This window comes from Austrofundulus limnaeus, unplaced genomic scaffold, assembly GCF_001266775.1.
Source record: "Austrofundulus limnaeus strain Quisiro unplaced genomic scaffold, Austrofundulus_limnaeus-1.0 Scaffold181, whole genome shotgun sequence".
NCBI lineage: Eukaryota > Metazoa > Chordata > Actinopteri > Cyprinodontiformes > Rivulidae > Austrofundulus > Austrofundulus limnaeus.
Window position 1 is genome coordinate 47,453 of NW_013952583.1, and position 6,547 is coordinate 53,999.

A 6,547-nucleotide genomic window follows, 5' to 3' on the forward strand; every position below is an offset into this window, starting at 1 on the left:
AGAGAGAGAGAGAGAGAGAGAGAGAGAGAGAGAGAGAGAGAGAGAGAGAGAGACCAGCAGTACGTCCTGCACAGTGGGAGGGGAAGATGGGAAAGAAAGGCAGCGGGCAGCAACTTGTACAAATTATCTGTAAATTATAAAGATTTGACATCATTTTGCAGGTATACGGACGTATAGAGCAATCTCAAGTATTTTTCAAGTCTTACGGATATTTTAAAAACCTCATTTTCAAATTTATCTAACATGTCAGAGCCTATAGGATGATTTAAAAAACAATAAATAACATCAAACAGCCATCTTCCAACCTGTTCTGCCGCTAGAAATAAGTTACTTTTTCCTCTCTCCTTTCCTCCTGCTCCCCCACGCCCCCCGCGGGTGCGAGTTGCATGGATTTTTTTGCAACACTTATGGATTTTCAGGGCTCTTTATACAGGTACACTACTTTTATTCCTGATTTAAACTAGCGATCATGTGAGCAGCTGTGTGCTTTAATTATTTTCTGTCAGGCTGTCGGAGCGCTCCTCCTCCTCTGTCCGAGGCTGGTGTGGGGTGAAAATCCTCCACCTCAGACATTCAGAGATGTAACTCTGAATGTCTGAGGTCTCGATACTGTGGTCACTTTCCATGTAGCATCAATTATGCTAATGCTAGCTGCCTGTCACCTTCTACCGACCTGGCCACACCTCCGCTCTCTAACCCCCCTTCCCCTACCCACACCCCCTCCCCTACCCACTTTGATGCATTTTTCAAATTTCGCCTTGGGGCGGAGTTGTCTTTTCACAGGGGGGTAAGATACACTTTAATGTCAAAGACTGTATTTTTTTATTTACTTAAATTCTCACACAGAAAAATGATTTTATTTTTATTTCCATGAATTCTCTGTTGGAATATTTCATTTTTCAGGCAAAGTATGAAAAAAAAAAGAATGTAATCAACAGAATATGCATCAAAACATATCTGCTTCTGGATGCAGGGATCCGGTAGTCGTCGGCTGACCGAGGGATCTCAGGTGATGTTCCCCAAAGAACTGCTTCAGTGTAGTGGCCGGTCGGATACTCAGGGTGTCTGTTCAGCTGCTGGCCCTTCAGTCAGAAAGGTGGGTAATGAGCTGGTGACAAGGGGGTCCGGTCCTCCCAAGCGGCTGCAAGACTTATTAATTTGATTTCAACTTTGTAGAGAAAAATGAACTAAAAACGACGCATGAATCACAATTAGCTTATTTAACTTCTATAAAATCAAACTCAGATGTTGAGTCGATATTAAAAGTTGGCTGTTCGTTCAACTTAGCGGGAGATGCAGAAGGGCCACCAATCTGCCCAGCCCATGGGGAGGGGCTGGCAGGCAGGGCCTCTGCTGAGCTTCTGGAAAACTGTTTCTGGCTTCTGATGTTGAAAAACTCTCTTTCTCAGTCTTCTTCTTCTTCTTCTGTCGGGAGCTGCACTAACTTTTAAAACCTCTGTTATGGGCGGAGTCAAGGTTTTAGTTGGCCAATAAAAATMTTACACCTTATACAGGAAAAGTTTTTTTAACAAATCAAATCTGTTTTGGAGGGAAAACTTTACTTCAGGACAAAGAAAAAGGGAGTGTTTTAGTTTAATTATCTTGCGTCTAATTAAAAGGGAGAGACATCTGCTTGCCTCAGTAAAATAAGAGTGTCACACTTAATTATTAAAATTCAAGTCCTAAGTTTCTAATGGTGCGTTCACACCAAACGCGATTTCAGCGTCAGGAGCAGCAGGTTTACATACAAAGTCTATGGTGGAGGCGCTTCAAGCAACGTCGGGAAGTTCTGCGGCGCCTCAAGCGCGATTAGAGCAGCGCGATTTGAACGATTTGGACGATCTGAGCGTTCGACGCTCAGATCGTCCAAATCGTTCAAATCGCTGAAGTTGGGAAATCTGAACTTTTGCAGCTCGACGCGCAGCGTCAACCAATCAGAGAGACTCCACTGTGTGACGTAGCGACATATTTCCCGACGGGACAGTTTACTGAATGAGGTCCACTAACCTGAAACAGACGGAGCTCCTGCTCTTTAGCTGAAATGACTGCCTGCAGTCGTGTCCTGATCCGCAGCAATGCGTGACAGCGACTCATCAGACTGAAAAAATAGTCCTGAAAGCAGCTGTGAGCCTCTTCTCTGAATTATCTGGTGAATTAATTATGAATTAATTATCTGATGAACGTGACACGTTCTGGCTGTCTGTAAATAAAGCAAAGCCACTTCCTCGTCCGACATTAAACAGCCCCACAGAGGAGGGAGGGGCGGGGCGGCCGTCGCCGTGCAGCGCAACTGTCCTGCGTCTGACCTCAAAGTGCACAAGCTTCAAACTTCAGCGTTGGCTGCGATTTTGAAGCTGAAATCGCGTTCGGTGTGAACGCACCATAAGGATTAAATCATGGAATAAAACACACACCTTCTTCAGGAAAACATTTCATCAAAACAATTAACACCACACAGTTACCACACTGAGTCCTTAGTGGGCAAACAGTTGAAAAGGGAACATAGTAGAGCTTCAATGGGCTTTGTTCTTTTCTGTAAGAAAAATGGATTAGATGACATTCTTTGCAATAAGACAGAAAACATTAGATACACAGATACCTTTATCTTTTCTCCTTTTTATACCTTTAATGAAGAATGTATGTCCTTTGTTCTCAGTCGTGCCGAAGAGTCTGGTTAAATGCATTTATGATCCCTTTGAAGAGGAACCAACAGTCTTGTGCTTATGGGGGATGGAAGCAACAGAACTTGTGGGGTTTGGAACAGGAATGTGGTAATTCTTATCTATTAACAGTAAGGCGTCAGGACATCTGGTGGGGGTTTGTGTAAGAGATGTTAATTCGAGCCACAAAGGAAGTTCCCTGCAAAAGTCTTTAGAAATAGTCTGAAGTTAAAGTGGGGGTTTTCTTCCTCTTTGAGCCATTGTCKTAGGAACAAGTAAAATCTAATCAGAAATGATTATTTATATGCAGGAAAATGCTACACAACTCAGCAAGGAAATTTGGTTAATTTATTTCAAATTTATATTCGTGGTGGGGAAAAGGAATACCCAACATTGTACTGTACATGTGATGTTCTCAGCAGCCAATGCATAGAACAGGCATGTCCAATCCTGGGCCCTCATGTATAAACGGTGCATACGCATAAAAAAAGTTGCGTGCGCCAGGTTCTACGCCCACATTGGGATGTATCAAAACCAYCGTTGTGTGAAAGTCTGAGTAAAAATATGCACACTTTCCACCTGCCGTGAGAATGTGCGGCAGCCAGGCAAAGTTTTACAGTCGACAGTTTTAAACCCACAAAGTCATGAATCTGACCTGAATCCACAGAAATATGACTCTGTTCTGTTATCTGGATGTAAGGAGCATCTGAGCATGGTTAGGTTTTATTAATTTTTTTAGTTTGAGTTTTTATTTTTTAAACTCGAACGATGATGAAACTGAACCCCGGGACTGAAGATCATTTAACCTCAGACAAGAAAATAGATCAGCTTAAAAATGATCTAAGAACCTCAGTCCAGTCTGTAAAGTGTAATATTTTTTTAGTTTTTTGTCACATAGTTGGAAACACATGCAGAGTGCAGGCCTGCGGAGTGTACACACAGCTGAGGAATTGTCTAAGAAACATTTTAATTCTCACTGAGAAAAAAAACCTTGTCAACTCAGCAGATGAATTCATAACAGCTCAGCTGTGATGATTCCTCAGTTCCACAGATGCAGACAATAGATTTGTTGCTGCGTAAAGTTGTGTGTAATTTGTGGAACAATGTCAACTGTTCTGCAGGTTGATATCACCGCAAGAAAAATTGATAACAGCATGTTTTGTTTGTATCAGACCGAACAAATTACAATCAGGTATTTTTACTGTAGTCCTAAGCCAAGCCATGCAGCTGAATGAGAGACTTCATGATTCTAAAATACAAATCACACCACGGAAGAAACGTTGCGACTCGTTTCTTCACATCAACTATTTAATAAATATTTTTCTAAGTTCTACCAAACCCATAAGTTCCTCTGTGTTTACAGTCATTTATTAAAGACGTGGAAAGGTGGAAATGTCTCTCAGTCTCATGCGCCGTTGAAGACAGTAGCTTCACACACGCGTACTGAATTTGTTCGTATGCCAACTTTTAGTGTGAAAGCTGCGCACTCCTTTATGCACGAGACCCCAGGTCCTCAAGGGCTGCTACTCTGCAAATTTTACTTAACTCCCTGCTCCAGTACACAGTGATTGAATAACCACTTTGAGTTCTGCTGAAGTCTATCACCATTTCATTCAAATCAGGTGGTTTGGGGCAGAAAAATCTCTAAAACATGCAGGATAGTAACTCTTTAAAAAAATTGGACGCTCTGACTTGTCACATTTTAAATATCACCTTTAAACCATGTTTAGTGCTGGGGTCTAGCCAGTTGGCTCATTTGTCAGATGCAACATAAGCTTGTTTTTTGTATTGCGTGTGAAAACGATGTTAGTGTCATGGCTTTGGTTAAAGGAGCTTCCTTGCAGCAAGAAAGTCTGAGTTTGTAATTTGGCTGTGCTCTTTCTGTGTGAAGTTCTAACAATACATGCAAAGGTCTCCTCTGGGAACTTCTGTTTCCTCTCCCAGACCCAAAAAATGCATGTTAAGTTAAATGGACTTTCCAAATTGCCCTTAGGTGTGAGTGTGCATAGTTGTGCATTTCATTTATCTCTATATGACCCTTTGATGGAATGTCAGTCTGTTTAAGGCAGTGGTCTTCAACCCTGTTCTTTGTGACCCACAGTCCTGCGGGTTTTAGATGTTCCCCTGCTTCGACACCTCAGACTGAAATGATTGAGTGATATGCATCTGCTAAACTTAATAACAATCTGAGTAGGCCATTTTATTATTTGAATCAGATGTGCCGAAATGGGGAAATACTGTAGCTAAAACATGCAGAATAATCAGTCCCGGGGAACATCGATGAAGACCTCTGGTTTAAGGTCTACCAGTTGGCTCAAGACAGATGTCAGATCTTCAACAACCTAAACAAGACAAAAATGGGTATAGCGAACTACTGTTCTTCCTAACTTTCCTGGGAGTCCCTTTCCTGCATTCGTTGTAGAGTTTGGACCACTTCACTGTTCATGCTCAGACTTGTACGTGTGTGCAAACAATGAAAACAATTTCTTGACAATATTGCCTGTGTAGTCYGGGCAGCTGTGGCTGAGCAGTCAGGGGATCTGTTCCTCTAATTCAAGAGTTAGCATTTCAGTTCCACCACTATTTCATGTCAACGTTTCCCTGGGCAAGACACTGAACCCCTGCTGCCTCTGATGTGTGTCCCATCAGTGTACGAGTGTAATTTAAAGCACTGTTAGTCTCTACAGATTGATTTACTTGTATTAGCTTTATAGAGCGATATCTTAGAATGTTGAATGAATGTGTATAGATGGGTAAATGAGGGCACAGATTGTAGTGTAAAGTGCTTTGATCCAGGTTGGATAGAAAGGTGCTATAAATGTACAGTCCATTTATGTCCACCCCCGTCTTTTATACCTCTGGCCAGAAATTTAGTCATATCACTCCAATCCTATCAGAACTTCATTGGCTACCTGTTTATTTTAGGATTCGGTTTAAAATCCTGGTTCTTACATTTAGAGCCTTAAGAGGCCAGACACCTGCCTATGTTAGGGACATGCTCTCCACATACAATCCAGTGTGCTGCTTGCACTCTCAGGATCAAAATCTATTAGCCGTTCCTCTAACACGCTACAGGACCCGTGGCGACCGGCCTTTTTTCGTTTACAGCCCCTAGCCTCTGGAATGCCCTTCCCTTTGAGTTATGTTCCATCAATGATGTCGAATTATTCAAAAAGGGCTTAAAACATTCTATTTTAAACAAGCTTTTAGCTAGATGTTTTGGTTAAAGTTGTTGAACCCAGTCCCTGTTGTGGTAGCTGAGTTTTCTCTTGCCTTGGTCCAAGTTTGATTTACACTTAAATGTAATATGTAAATGTAAATGGGTTGGTATTTTCATATATTCACAAAATTCCAACAAAATTCATTAAAACTTCCAGGTTGGACTCATCACTGTACAGTTCTTTCATTGTCTGATGCATTGACTTTTCAGAATTATGTTTTGTATAGTGGCATTAATTTATATTTTCAGATCTTCCAAGGTGCCAATTATGGAACTCTCTGTGCATTGCTGCCCAAATCAAATTCTGGAAGTGGTCATGCAACTAGATCTGTTACAAAAGGACAACTGATACTGTACCAACGTTTAAAAACTGTTACGGCCAGAGGTCTTTCTTTTATGTTTATACTAAAGCATGGAATAACAGTCCTCAAAACATAAAGTCCATTTCAAAACTACAGCCCTTTAAGAAGAATCTTGTCTGCCATCTGCTGGACACTTTTTGTTGAGCTCATATTTAGATGTCCTATTTTGCAAATGCTGCCTTTTTGAAATTTGGTATGCTTGTTTGTCTTTGTGTCTATGGTGTATAATGATGTTGGAATTCTGAGTGTTTTATGTGCTGCAGAACAGGAACCTGCTGTAAAACAGCAATTATGCTGACTCAGGC